This window comes from Pinus tabuliformis, chromosome 9 (assembly GCF_031772625.1).
Source record: "Pinus tabuliformis cultivar Carrire ecotype Pingquan chromosome 9, CPIR1, whole genome shotgun sequence".
NCBI classification, from domain to species: Eukaryota; Viridiplantae; Streptophyta; class Pinopsida; order Pinales; family Pinaceae; genus Pinus; species Pinus tabuliformis.
In genome coordinates, this window is record NC_142307.1 from 1,931,893,257 (window position 1) to 1,931,909,251 (window position 15,995).

Below are 15,995 nucleotides of genomic sequence, written 5' to 3' on the forward strand. Positions count from 1 at the left end.
TTGCCTGTCAATATATGCATAACTATTTAGGTGATTATTATGTGGGTGAGGAACTCCTATTGTCAGGGCGTCGAGCAAGAAAGCACCTAAGAGAGTTGAAAAATGGATGATCTCGGTTAAAGGCATGCGGGCACGCCCGAGATACGTGACGGGCACTCGTGTTCGGTTAAAGGTGACTTCGGTGGAGTGTTTGGTTAAAGGCAATTTGGAGGTGGATATTTGGTTATGTGCGACTTGTCATCGGTTAAAGGAGACTCATGGATATCAATTGGTTAAAGGCAACGGGTGAGCGCACATGTATAACAGACGTGTCATGATGGTGAGCGCCCGCCCAATGAGATGAATGACCGAGTGTAACGCGCAAGGCATTCGGGTGGACCGACGAGTCGGATGTTGGAAATAATACTGAGAGGGGGGGGTGAATCAGTATTATCAGATCAGATAAAACTTTTCAATTTCATACTCAGAAACATATACGCGACTTCAGTTAAGTGAACCCGCGTGTACACGCGACTGTGTCTAAAGCAACTAGCGTATATGCAGAGATCTTATGATTCAGTTAATCTTATCTTCAGTAAATGCATCAGGATATTATTAAGCATATTAACAGTAAACAGGTGCAGTATAACAGAATAGATCATCACACAAAAGCCACACACATGAACACCATGATATAAGGTGGAAACCCAATGTGGGGTGAAAACCACCTGCTGCAATTTGTCTCTTTCTTCTTTAATGAGAAACTTCTTTTACAATGTACTGGTGCAGTCCTTTACCAGCACGCAGGCTACAACCTGCAGAGGGCTACAACCCTCTCTCGTTTTCCAACTACTTTTGGAAGGGAGCTACAACCCCCTCAGCTCTTGCACTAGCTGATCCATTTACTAGTACGTAGGTGCTGACCCTACAACCTTCAGGGACCACGTTTCATACATTTTCATACTGGATCCAAGAGTACAAAGCAAACATTACCGCAATACAATCATCAACTTATACTTGCATCATAATTCATTAAACAACCCAATACCGAATCACTGAAACCCTGTCATCAAGAACACAGAACCCAAACCAGAATCTAGAACTCTGCAACAACCACCAGAATCAGCAGCAACCTGAAATATTAACACTTATCATGCATACGCTACTTCACTGTACCAAAACCGCGTGTATACGCGCTTTCTCCAAAGGCAACCCGCGTGCAGATCTAGAAATGATTACTTCTGCCTTTGCTGTCAGATCCGACCCTTGCCAAGCGTCCCGAACAGATAACCAGTAATACCAGATCTTCTCACTACGTCAGACACCCACAATCCATACTCTTTGCCTAGTGATCTTCTCCTTATATAGCCTTAGGCCTTGTTCAATACCAAGAGCCAAAACCATAGAAACACAATACCATCAACCTCGAAACTAGGGATCAACACGTCCGTCGAGACATAATGGTCCGAAACCATAGGCACAACTTCCAAGGACTAACCGCCATGGACCAAAGGTACTTTTCCACATACACGCGCTTTTTCTGAAGCCAACCTGCGTGTACACGCGACTTGGTCTTAACAAACCTGCGTGTATGAACTTCCTTGGCAAGCTGTACTAGGATCTGTCTTCTGATTAAGTTGCCATCTCCTGTACCAACTTCTGAGCATCTGTACCAACCTCTGAGTGAGTGGCCATCAAGGACAACACTTGAATCATAATGCCAACAATCTCCCCCTTTGGACTTGATGGCAACCACCACACCAAGTCACTCTCCCCCTTTGACATCAAGGGCAAAGGGTGGACCAAGATATTCTCTTCTTTGGTATACCCTCTCTGTCCATACTGCTGTCCATACTCCCCCTGAGTACATGCTGAAATCTCCAAATGTGCTCCCCCTTTGTGTATGCCAAAGTGTACCAATCTATCCATCCTGCTCTTGCTGAATTGTGCTGTTCATGCTCCCCTTCACTGTAGGCAAGATCTGCAAAAGATGTTCTTCAAGAAGAACAAAGACTTATACATCATAGAAGACCTTCCTATCACCAAAAGACTCAACATACATTCATCACCCAACCTAGTGGGGATATACCAATATTGACTCATCCACCTAACCATGTGAAGATACATGATAATACATGAACATTTCATCATTCATCCCAGGCATAGTGGGGAAACCAACATAGGCCGTTACATGACCTTGACATCATAAAAGAGATACATGACATAGTGATGAAATATCTAGACCAAGACTTATGAAAGCCACCAACAGCATCATGATATGTACCATAAGCATCAACCTGTAATACCATTCCTAAACAGTAAGATGTATCATTTAGCTTCATAGACTTTATCAACACCTTCTAACCATAATGCCAACAATGCATTATTTGAAGAATATTCTCCCCTGAGTGTAAGCCAACCATGTCTGAACCATTTCCTGAGTCTGTTCTGCTCCCCCTGAGCCTGAGCCAACCATGACTGAACCTGGGTCTGTTCTGCTGCCCTTTCTCCATATACGCGACTTTGCAGCCTGTAACTCGCGTATATACGCGACTTGTCTTCATTATATAAGCGTATGCAGGATGGAATACTGAATTTCATCACTTTCAGATTCCCCTGTGTCTGTTATGTCAGCTGACTGAGTTAACCCACACCTTTCTGTCTCTGTCTTCTTCAATTCCTGCAACTGTGATGATGTATGGTCCTCTTGTCTTGAATTTTGAAATCTGCTCCTGCATTCCCTTGCTTTATGCCCATAGTTGTTGCATGTATAGCACCTTATATTTTTCATGTTCCTTCTATCACAATCAATTGCTTTGTGTCCATATGCATTGCAGGCAAAGCAATACCCTCTGAAGTACCTGGGATGCGATGATCTTTCTTGAACCATTCTACTTCTGCATCTGGCTGCAACATGTCCAAGATTATGACATACATAACATTCAACATTATTCAGCGGAGGAAATAATCGTCTATCACGTCCATAGTTAGGAGTAAAGGATCTTCCTTGAGGAATTTCTTTCTTGGTTGTTCCTTGAGCATTTCAGATTTCTCATTAGAGTTTCTTGTCTCACCTTGTGAACTAGATTCACCTTCAACATATTCATGAAAACCAAGACCAGTCTTGATAGCAGGAGATCTTTGACTATTAAGAATATCATCCAAGACTTTAGAACTATCTTGAAATCGTAAAAGCTTATCCTTTTCTTCTAGTTTACCTTTCAAGATATTTACCTCAACTTGATGTTGTTCTTCCTTTTTCAGATACTTCTTCCTTAGGTCTTCTTCAACTTTTCTCCCTTCTTCCACTTGTCGCTTTAGTTTGATCACTTCATGTTCTTGATCTTCAAGATCTTCTTTTAGAGAGAGGATCTTTGATTCAAGTCTCTGAATAGTTGTGCTCTGATCTTTTGCTATATCCTGCAATTTCTCCCTTACCCTGGTTTCTGTCTCCAATAGTTCTTTTAGTTTGGCAACTTCTCCAGTTTCTGCATTCTTCTCTTCATGTGCCATGAGACTTTTAATATCCTCGCTATTATTGGATGAAGCATTCTTCTTCTTATGTGCCATGAGACTTCTAATATCCTCACTATCATTTAATGAACTTTTAATATGGGTATAATAGCTTCTACCATCTTCTTCATATATCTTTCTTTTGTTATGAGGACATCTAGCAGCATAGTGACCAACTCTACCACATAGAAAACATTTGAAAGGTAGCTTATCTTTGAACCGTCCAGATCCCCGTTCAAGATTCTTGACAAAATTTACCTCATCTTCTTCCTCTGACACTTCGAATGCGGCCTCTGGTGGTACCTCTTGTCGCATTTCAAAAGCAGTTAAGATCCCGTGAAGCTGTGACATGGTAATTTTCCGCACATTCTCCTTTTCTTCTATGGCAGATACTTTAGAATCAAATTTAGTAGACAGAGATCTCAAAACCTTTTGAACTAAGACAACTTCCTCAAATTCTTCACCCAGATCCCTCATACAATTCACAATCTCATCCATACGCAGGAAATAATTAGCTACGCTTTCATTACTTCGCATCTTAAGAGTTTCATATCGGATTCTGAGAGTTTGAAGCTTTGCTATTTTTACCTGATCATCTCCTTCGTAGCTTGTAACGATTTTGTCCCATATTTCCTTAGCTGATTTGAGATGCATGATCTTCATAAATTCTGATTGAGTCAAAGTACTCAATAGGACAGTAACTACTTTGGCATTGAGCTCATATTGCTTTTTCTCTGCTGGATCTGTAGGAGTTGCTGATGGGAATTTGTATCCTCCTTCTACGATTCCCCAAACTTCTGCTCCAAGCGACTGTAGATATGCAGTGGTTCTTATCTTCCAGTGAGTAAAATTGTTCCCGTCAAAGACTGGTGGCCTGATGTGTGCCTCTCTTTCTGGATTAGCCATTTGATGGATCTTTTCCTTCAAGCGATCAAGCTTTCTCTGAAGGACCTGCTCTGATACCAATTGTTGGAAATAATACTGAGAGGGGGGGTGAATCAGTATTATCAGATCAGATAAAACTTTTCAATTTCATACTCAGAAACATATATGCGACTTCAGTTAAGTGAACCCGCGTGTACACGCGACTGTGTCTAAAGCAACTAGCGTATATGCAGAGATCTTATGATTCAGTTAATCTTATCTTCAGTAAATGCATCAGGATATTATTAAGCATATTAACAGTAAACAGGTGCAGTATAACAGAATATATCATCACACAAAAGCCACACACATGAACACCATGATATAAGGTGGAAACCCAATGTGGGTGAAAACCACCTGCTGCAATTTGTCTCTTTCTTCTTTAATGAGAAACTTCTTTTACAATGTACTGGTGCAGTCCTTTACCAGCACGCAGGCTACAACCTGCAGAGGGCTACAACCCTCTCTCGTTTTCCAACTACTTTTGGAAGGGAGCTACAACCCCCTCAGCTCTTGCACTAGCTGATCCATTTACTAGTACGTAGGTGCTGACCCTACAACCTTCAGGGACCACGTTTCATACATTTTCATACTGGATCCAAGAGTACAAAGCAAACATTACCGCAATACAATCATCAACTTATACTTGCATCATAATTCATTAAACAACCCAATACCGAATCACTGAAACCCTGTCATCAAGAACACAGAACCCAAACCAGAATCTAGAACTCTGCAACAACCACCAGAATTAGCAGCAACCTGAAATATTAACACTTATCATGCATACGCTACTTCACTGTACCAAAACCGCGTGTATACGCGCTTTCTCCAAAGGCAACCCGCGTGCAGATCTAGAAATGATTACTTCTGCCTTTGCTGTCAGATCCGACCCTTGCCAAGCGTCCCGAACAGATAACAAGTAATACCAGATCTTCTCACTGCGTCAGACACCCACAATCCATACTCCTTTGCCTAGTGATCTTCTCCTTATATAGCCTTAGGCCTTGTTCAATACCAAGAGCCAAAACCATAGAAACACAATACCATCAACCTCGAAACTAGGGATCAACACGTCCGTCGAGACATAATGGTCCGAAACCATAGGCACAACTTCCAAGGACTAACCGCCATGGACCAAAGGTACTTTTCCACATACACGCGCTTTTTCTGAAGCCAACCTGCGTGTACACGCGACTTGGTCTTAACAAACCTGCGTGTATGAACTTCCTTGGCAAGCTGTACTAGGATCTGTCTTCTGATTAAGTTGCCATCTCCTGTACCAACTTCTGAGCATCTGTACCAACCTCTGAGTGAGTTGCCATCAAGGACAACACTTGAATCATAATGCCAACATCGGATGCCCGGGTGAACGAGTCATCGGGCAGGCGAGTTGGCCGAGTCAGGTAGTTGGTTGAGAGCGCGTGAGGACGGTCGGCTTGGGTGAAGTATTTGGAGGAGTCAGGTCGTGCAGATTAGTTGGGCGGGTCAACCCATGAATAAGCGGGACAGTTGAATGAATATGTCATGTTGGCAGGTCGACTACACGTAGTTGTGAACGGGTCGACCCATGGGTGAGCCAACCAACACATCTATTGGAGGAAGGCGTTTCGGTGGATGGTATATATATATATATTATATATATATATATATATATATATATATATATATATATATATTGTAGGTAGGATGATGGAGTAGAGGCATCATCGAACCATCAAACAAACACAACACAATTTCAGAGCGATCAAAGACAGAAAGCCAAGTGATACAGGTGGATGTGCGACGGGAGTTGTAGGACCCAGTATTTTCGAGGAAGAGTCTGGGGTTTCCACAGGTTGGGCAGACATTGGGGGGGTGGAATGGAAAGGTCGCAGTGCAACAAGAAAGACCACCGACATTGTGACCCGATTGCATATACCGGTAGTGGAGGCAAGCACAACTTTGTGTCGTTGCACGATTCAAGTGGCATGGTAAGGTGGGAAGGTCATGGCAGTGCGATAGTGATGAACGGTGGCGTCAAGTAGACGACGATGTTGCGATACAGCGAGAAAGTGTTGGCATGGGTGAACTGATGGTGCAAGTGGGTTGTGTTACATGTGAACAGGTTCTGGTTGAACGGTGAGGCAGGTCGAATGCTAAATGACTTTTGGGCGAGTCATGCAAGGTGTGCGCAGCCACGGTGGTGATTCGGGTGAGGCGTTCAGGTGTTGCATCATATTTTGGCAAGAGTGCATGACAAGTGCAAGGGTAATGGTAAAAATGTGGAGGTTGAGTCTTGAAGTCTGCATGAACTTTGTAAAGTAATTTTGTACAATTGAATTATAGAAATAATTATATTGTGGAAACTCATATATTTGGGATTTTCTCCTCCAACATATGATATGTGTGTATACTCTTGGTGATGTTTTATTTCTGTTGCATGTCAAAGATTAACTGATGAAAAGATAAATAAATGATTTCCGATGCATGGTATACACTTACTGAAATTTGGTTAAGTGTTGGATAGGCATAGTCCGTTAACTTAAGTATTGGTGAAAAGAAAAAGTTCAGTGGTGTCGCACCCGCCTTAGTGTTGGTTAGAAGACACCATCTAGGTAGCGGTATGACAGTTGGCATTAGATCCCGTTTTCTAAAAGGGGGCTTTGAAAGGAAGAAGCAGGAATACGACAAGTAGTGGTTGTAGTTAGTATTGAAGCTTGTGCACTGTGTAACTTGTCGCAGTGCAACATTAGGGAATTTAGTAGGGTTAATACTACAGGTTAGGGATGAACTTGAACAAGGAAGTTTATGGTCTTGACACGTTCAAAGGCAAAGACGATGGCAGACAATATGAAGGAACCACAGGTTACAAGTGAACCTAACATGAGTCCTGAGACAATTTACATGAACAAGATGTTGGATTGCATGGGTGAGATGACTTCAGAAGTGGATTCATGAACCAGAATGAGGACCATGAGAACCTCAAGGAACTATATGAGTATTTCGAGTGGTAGTATGCCAAAACTATGAATGAAGTCAAGGATTTTAAAGTGGCGAAGGATCAAGGATCAAAGGAGATCACAAAGTTGTGAAAGAGTCCTTATGAGGCTCTCAATGAGATTTCCATTTTGAGGAAAGCAGTTGGGGAAGGACCAATTTGAGGAGCTGCCCACATCAAAGTCAAGGAACCTGATTCTTATGATGGGGTCAGAAGCACGAAGACACTTTGTAATTTCTTATGTGATATGGAACAATACTCGGAACGCTTGGGGCTTACAAATGAAGAGGCCAAGGTGAATATAGCTACTCAATTCTTTACAAAATATTCCAAGATGTTGTGGAGAAGGAAAGCATACCAGATTGCACATGGTGATGTTGATGAAATCTCTACTTGGAAGAAATGAAGGAAGAATTTCCAACTCACTTTAGCCCACAAGATGAGACTTGGGATGCAAGGACAAAGATCAAGTACATTAAGAAAATCGGGGTTCTGCAGGCATATCAAAGGGAATTTGCGTGTGTGCCTGATATGGTAGAGAAAGATAAGGTGTTCAACTTCACCATTGGATTGAAACCTTGGGCACGCAATGAGGTGAAGAGGAAAAATATAAAAACACTTGAGGAGGAATTTGGTGCAGTTGATAGGTTGGTGGACCATGATAATGAAGGGACTGAAGAGAAGAAGAAGAAGTATGATAAAATGAAGACAAAAGACTACAAGGGAGGATAATTCAAAAGTAGGTGGTAAATTGAAGATGAAGAAACCTCTGAAGCATTGGTTGTGCGGAGAAGAGCATACGTAAAGAATTGTCCTTCAAGACCGACTATGGAAGCTTTGGCATAATCTGATGTGAACAAGAAGGAAGAACTAGTGGTTGGGATGATGCAAATATTGGGTGTTGCAACAACAATGGAGGCTATCCCAAAGTGCGGTCCTGAGAGGAACAAATTGGAGTATTTGGACATGAACGTTAGACAAGGAACTTTACTCACTATGGTGGACAATGGTGGGACCCATAAATTCATTAGATATGAGTCTGCAAGGAAATTTGGGTTGAAATTTGCACCAACCCAAGCTCATCTTAAGGAAGTGAACTCTCCACTTGACAAGGTCATAGGCATTGCAGAGAATGTGGAGTTACGTATTGGTGAGTGGTTTGTGAAGATTGAATTCACAATAGTACAGATGGATGACTATGATGTAGTTTTGGGAATGGAATTCATGAAGAAATATGAATTTATGTTGGTGCCACATATGAAGAAGTTGTATATTTATGATGGAAGGGAGGATGAACCATTGGGGGTACCTACCATGGCAACTTTGATAGATGGGTGTAAATTGACAACAATGAATGTGGAGGACATCAAGTGACATGAGGAGGTCTATGAGAGGTTGAACCATGCAGAGGAAAAACTCATGGAGGAGGCATATGTTATGAATACATTGTCTGATAGTGTTGTAGACTTGACAGCAAGACTAGAGGAAAATTATGGAGGACATCACATATGTGAAGCTGGAGACTTAGGCGGAGAGTAGGGAAGCATACATGCAGAGATTGGAAGAGGAGGATCCTAAAAGGTGGATCAAGTTGTTAGAGAAGGAGGATTGACAGCCTTCGGATTTCCCAACCCCTCCCTCTTTATAGCATAGCATAGGGATGATACTCATTGTCTTTTGCTTATGGAAGTGAGTCCTCTTGAAATAATGGGTAAACACCTGGGGTGAGAGAGATGTGATTGATAACAGGATGCGATGAAAGTCATGATGATGTGAGATGCATGTGTTCCTGTGGATGAGATTCTATGATTGGATTAGCTACCCAACTAATCACCATCACAGGGGGATCGAGCACATGATGTTCTTGCAGAGTTGGATGAGCTTTGGGCATGGAACACGTCATGGGCAGATCTATCTGGGTTTCGATATATGGATATTTGTCTTAGAAAATGAGGTTGTTAAGATGGTGTTATCGAGGACAACAACATTTTTAGAGTGGAGGAGGATGTCATGGGTTTGAGTTGGCAAGTGCCCAAGAGAGTCAAGAAACCAACGATCTTGGTTAAAGGCATGCACCCGTGTCTGGTTAAAGTCAACTCTGGTGGAGTGTTTGGTTAAAAGTGACTTGGAGGTGGATGTACGATTATGTTCGACTTGTCGTCAATTAAAGGTGACTCAGGGATATCGTTGGTTAAAGGTGACGGGTGAGCGCACATGTGTAGTCGACGCGTCGTGATGGGTGGGCACCTCCCGACGAGATGAACAACCAAGTGTAGTAGGCAAGGCATTCCGATGGACCAATAGCTCTGGTGCCCGGATGAGTGAGTCATCGAGCGGGTGAGTTGGCCGAGTCGGGTAGCTAGGTGAGAAGCGCGTGCAGAGGGTCAGCTCTGTTGAAGTATTTGGAGGAGTTAGGGCATGTAGGTCAGCTAGACAGGCTGACCCATGAACAGGCTCGACAGTTGAATGGGTATGTCATGTTGATATAGGTCGGTTGCATGTAGTTGTGGATGGGCCGACCCATGGGTGAGACAACCAACTTGTCTATTAGATGAAGGTGTTTCGGTGGATGGCATATATATATTGGAGGTAGGATGATGGAGTAGAGGCATCATCGAACAATCAAACAAACATAACACAATTTCATAGCGAACGAAGGCAAAAGGCTAAGGCAGATAGACAGAGGTGCGATGTGAGTTGCAAGACTGAGTATTGTTGAGGAGGAGTCTGGGGTTTCCATAGGTCGGGCAGCTATTGGGCGGGTGGAACGATAAGTCGCAGGGCAATAAGAGAGACCATTGACGGTGCGTGCGGGTATAACTTGGTGTTGCTGCACATTTCGGGCGACACAGTAGTGTGGGAAGGTCACGACAGTGCGTAAGAGCTGAATGGTGGCATTAGACAGACGACAATGTTACGATACAAAAAGTGTTGGTATGGGTGAACTCTTTTGTGTCAATTGGATGACGCTAAATCCTTGGTGATGATGTTTCTTTATTTGATGTGATAACCATAATGTCCTAGTACATGAATATTTAATATGGTTAAGGATATCAAGAAATGGATGCAAGGATTCATGAGACAGTTTATGTTATTACACTACCACAGTGGTGGTTAAAGGTTATGCAATGGTCATGTAACTTACTGTCTTCTATTGCAATTTACTTGATGTACTAATGAACATAATATCTAATGGTTAATGAGGAATTGTGGAGTTGTGAATTTGATAATTACTTGTGGGTAATTTGTATAAAAAATTCTAACTCCCTACTTTTACATGCGAGGTTACCGGGGTATGTGACAAGTGGTATCAGAGCTAAAGGTTGCAGCACTGGCGCCTTTGGGAATTGGTAAGCGGAAAGGAAATTGAGGTACGTCGTTAGTGAGCATTAACTTAGGTATGAGTTTAACCATTCACATATTTATTTACGTAGTACACTACTTTCGACATGATATGTATGATTCATGCTTAAACTACTTTGAGTAGTAAGTAATAAAGTTGCTGCATAACTATGTTCATGACATTGGATTCCTGATGAGGAAAAAGACAATAAAACTCGTGTCACACTTATGAACAATATTGAACACTCATTGAGGAAAGTGACAATCAACTACCCACTTTTGATTTGCAAACATGGCAATAATAACAATGATGCATTTATTGAACAAGATTGAAGTTACAACGAACGAAACTTAATGAGCCAATGCATGAATATAAATTATGGGGAACATCCTTGAATAGGATGACAAATTGTTTTAAAAGGACATTAGAAGAACCCCTTAGATATTGAAAATATGCAATGAGTCAAGTAGTGAGACTTGATTGTCATAACTAATTTCTGATTAAGTTTTGCCATGGTTTCATTAAGATGATTGCAGTTGTGATTGGTTGGTATTGTTTGACTAACTAATAGCACTTATGTGCATGAGTTGAATTTGATTTAATCTTATCACAATTCGCAAACAAGTGATAGTGGTAGTTACTTCCTGTATTGGTCTGTTGATGGCAATACGTTGTGGGAAATTGGAAATGTTTAGATTGTTACCTCAACTATCATAGGCATTTACACAGTAATGAATATTTGCATATACTTTTATGCATGATAGTATTGTGCCGCAAACTAAAAATATTAGGGAAGTGAATACTTGTTAAAGGATGCATAGGTATAACTAATGTTGCTAATGGGATTAAGTAGTGGTAGCTTAATGGCAACAAAAAACAAAAAAAAAACTCGTCATGTAAAATGTTGCAATGAGAATTGCAATCATAAATGAGAAAGAATAAGGTTATATGATATGCATGATTGTGTTATTTGGAAATCAGAATGCATACAACATGTATGTGAGTTGTGTTTTGCCAACAATCTAGATGTTGTGGACCCATGTTGAGGGTTAAGTGTAGATGCATGGTATACATGCATGTTTGTTTTGTTAACGATAATGATTATATGGTTCATTATGTAAATTACTTTGGGGATAGTGATAAAAGAGAAATTTAGCATGCCAGACAGTTGCAGATAGTTGTGAAAGGCTAGAATGCCTTGGGTTGATGGCAGTTACCTGCCCGGAGGGGTTGATGGTACTTGTCTGCCTGGATTGTGAAAGGCTAGAATGCCTTGGGTTGATGGCAGTTACCTGCTCGGAGGGGTTGATGGTACTTGTCTGCCCGGATTTGGGTTGATGGCAGTTACCTGCCCGGAGGGGTTGATGGTACTTGTCTGCCTAGATTTCCTCTCCCTAGAATTCTTGAGCTGGTTGGCCAGTGGAATTCCATGTTAGACCTGGTAAGGTCTCTATCAAAGAAACTGTCTGGATGTGAAAATGACTCGATCTGGTTGTGGAAACTAGTTCCTATGGGTTGGGAATTCTTTAGCCTATTGTGGTCTCATAGCTAAAGGAATTAACTAATCAGCTATATGTTATGTTAAAAATAAATTTTACATATAGTTGTGTAAAATATGTTATGCCCATTTAATAGGAAATGAGCTTAGTGCTCAATAAGGAGTTATTGGAAATTTTAATTCCTTTATTGTATTATTAATCTTGTGAATGTCTTAGTAGGGGCTAAGACAATTTTTACTTGATGCAGTGATTGACTGTTTTGATGATTAGAGAGCTAGGTGCTCTTTTGGTACTTTTAGAAGTACTCTGTGGATGTCTTTAGTGAAAGTTAATTCAGCGTGCATGTGGAGCAGTGATGAGCTCTTTATGTACTTGTAAAAGTACTGTGATTTAAAAATCATCTAACATTGCACAATTGATTGATAGTTAAAAGTATTTAGTTTGACTCAGAATATTGTGACTAATGCGATTGAATTTGTTTGTCAAACATTACAGGATTACTTACCATGGAGGATTGATGGGTTGTCCAACCACTATTAAAATGCTGACGTGAAGGTGATCATGATTTTCAAGAGTAGATGGTAAGAAATGGTAAGTTGATATAGAGTTTGGTTTTTGAATTTGAATAAAGGCCAAGCGTGGTGGCAATTAGAACTTGCATATTTTGCAATTATGAATGCTTATGACTATTGATCTTTCTTAAGATTATATCATTATTATTTTGTTTATTGTCATTTCTTGGAATGAAATCTTTGATTTTAAAGAGGAAGGATCATCTTTTGTGTGGTTTAGATGGTTATATCATGAGTAAAATCTAAAGTTCCAACGAGTGATGAACACCGAGGACGGTGTTCCTATTAAGGGGGGGAGTATGTAACATCCCTAAATAACTCGGTGTAAAACTATACAGTTGAGTAAATAGTAATTCTTTTAAAAGATTACGAATTAGTTTAAAAACTAATTCTTGTTATTCGTAAAAACTAATTGAGGGGAATATTTTGGCTAATGGTGCGTGGAGCCCATTGGTCCTCTACACCTGTAATAACTGATTCTTGATATTGGAAACGGGATGAGAAACGAATGGTTCCAGGTTCTTGTGTTCAAATCTTTCTCTGGTTTTATGCGGAGAAGGTTTTAGTATTTGCATTTTTTCGAGGTGTTTTAGTATGTTTGTGCAGCTGTGACTCTTTTTCGTGATTCCTTTCTGGCTAAGCTTTCATTGCTTTTGAAGGGAGCTGTTGTAGCTCCTCCTGAACGATTTGAAGAGACCCTGCAAGATGAGTGAGTTCATGAAGGAGCAACTGTGGCGTCCTTAAAAATGGGCCAGAGTGGCTTCCTTGAAAATAGGCAAGAGCGTGCAACAGCAATCTGGTGGCTCATCCTTCGGTTTTCAAGGTGGATCTGAAGGCAAATATGAAGAGATCAACAGTTCTTAATACTCACGCCCAGATCTGACAGGAATTTCATTGTATATCCATGTCGATGTCTATTTCTACATGACTGTGACTATCTGCCATTTGACCAAGAGGATCAGCGAGAAGATCCTCGAGTGACTATATGTCGTTCGACCAAGAGGGAAGATCCCCCAGAAAGGATGCCTCGACGAATGAAAGTCGAGGTCATGAAGGGATGTATTTACAGAGGAGACAGTGATATTTGTTACAGCCATGACAGGAACCGCCGAGGGGAGAGGCCTTTCAAGACATAGTTCTGATAGGTGATGAAGGAAACAAGGCTACCATGGAAAAGATAAGTAACTTGCCACTTTCTTGAAGGAAAATATAGGAATACTTTATATGTTTTCTTGGTAGAGAAAGTATTTGAATGCATGCAGTAAAAGATTTAATATTTTATATGTTTTCTTGGTAAGAAAATATGTTAATGCATGCAGTAAAAGAATGATTATTTTATATGTTTTCTTGGTAAGAAAATATGTTCATGCATGCAGTAAAAGAATGATTATTCTATATGTTTTCTTGGTAAGAAAATATGTTAATGCATGCAGTAAAAGAATGATTATTTTGTATGTTTTCTTGGTAAAGAAAATATGTTAGTGCATGCAGTAAAAAAACTGAATATTTAATATGTTTTCTTGGTGAAAGGATATACGCTAATGGCATTGTGATACTAGCTAATTTCTAAGTTCATGTGAAATAATTATGCATTACATGCATGATAGAATTAGCTAATGATGCGCTTCTAGGCTCATAGATATTTATTTCTATAGTTTTCCTTTTTAGGAAAGGGTGAATACTTCATGTATGAAGATGAAGGCTTTTATGAGAGTTTTCTTGAAAGTAAAAATAGAGGTTCTTTCCTTTAAAGAAACATATGAATAGTGTTCATACAAGAACCAAAATCCATACTTGTTTCATGAAAAGATTATGTGCATTGAAGTAAAAGTAATTGTGTTAGGAAAAACACATGTTGCATGCACATAAGGGTAGCGATTGTGACATTGGAAATATGATTTTGGTTGTACATAGAGAAAGTATTAAGTTAACTTTCTTGAAAATATTGATCACTTGAAAAGATTGTCTTGTTAGATGATATTGTGTTGGTTTCTTGATGTTAGTGCATAAAAGGCTAAGTTAACCATGTTATTGTTTCCTGAATTTTTATGCATAAAGATGGTATCTATAATAATTTCTTAAAAGGGAAGCATGAGGAACTTACTTATAGGAAGATAGAGAATTGAGGTTATAATGACTTCCTTTAAGAAAGAAGTATGTGGTTTGTTGCATGAAATGATGGTAGTATTCTAGTGAAGGGAATAAGTGTTGCATACATTAAAGAAGGGCTAATATGATAAGCTATGGTATGCACAAAGAATAGTCATTTTGATATAGAGTTATGTTCTTTGTATGTTAGAGAAACTATGTTGAGTTCTCGAAAAATAACTATGTGAAAATAACATGTGCCTAAGCATAGGAACAACATTTTATTACATGTATGAAGATGTAACGATTATGTTATACATGTTAGTAGGACTAATGGGTTGGAACTCTTAAAGAGAATTATGCGTTAGTGTAAATAAACATTGAGGAGGTAAAACAATATTTACTTGAGTATATGTGCTAGTTATATAATATGTCATGCTTGCTTATGCATATGAGTAGAAGTTAAAAGATCTCTTTTAGAGGTTTCTTATTGATTGATTAATATGGTATCTAATCTTGTTGCCAAGCGTGTTGATGACAACATTGAGAGGAAACGAAGGCGGTAGGTGCCAAAGAAAAGTGATGTTAACATTGTGGCAGGAAAGTGATCAATGGCCCATGCAGATGAGTTCGAGTTGCAGGATCGTGCATTGCTAGAATAATCATGCCACAAGGAATGTTGTATGTGGCGGTATGTAAGTAAAAGATTACATGGAAACTGTATTGGCTTTTAGCTAGTTATGTGACAACTTAATGATAATTCATTGTAATGATTTTATAACAATAGTTAAGGGATGGAATCCCTTATAAGCCATTGAGTGAGGGGTGAAATCCCTCACAAGCATTTAATAATGAGATTAAACGTTTGCTGGTTTTCACCCTATGGGGTTTCTAGGGTATATCAGTGTTCAATGGTGTGATTGGTGTGATTGTCTTTTTGTGTTAGTTGGATGACGTTGAATCCTTGATGATGATGTTTCTTTATTTGATTTGATAACCATAATGTCCTAGTACATGAATATTTAATATGGTTAAGGATATCAAGAAATGGATGCAAGGATTCATGAGACGGTTTATGTTATTACACTACCACAGTG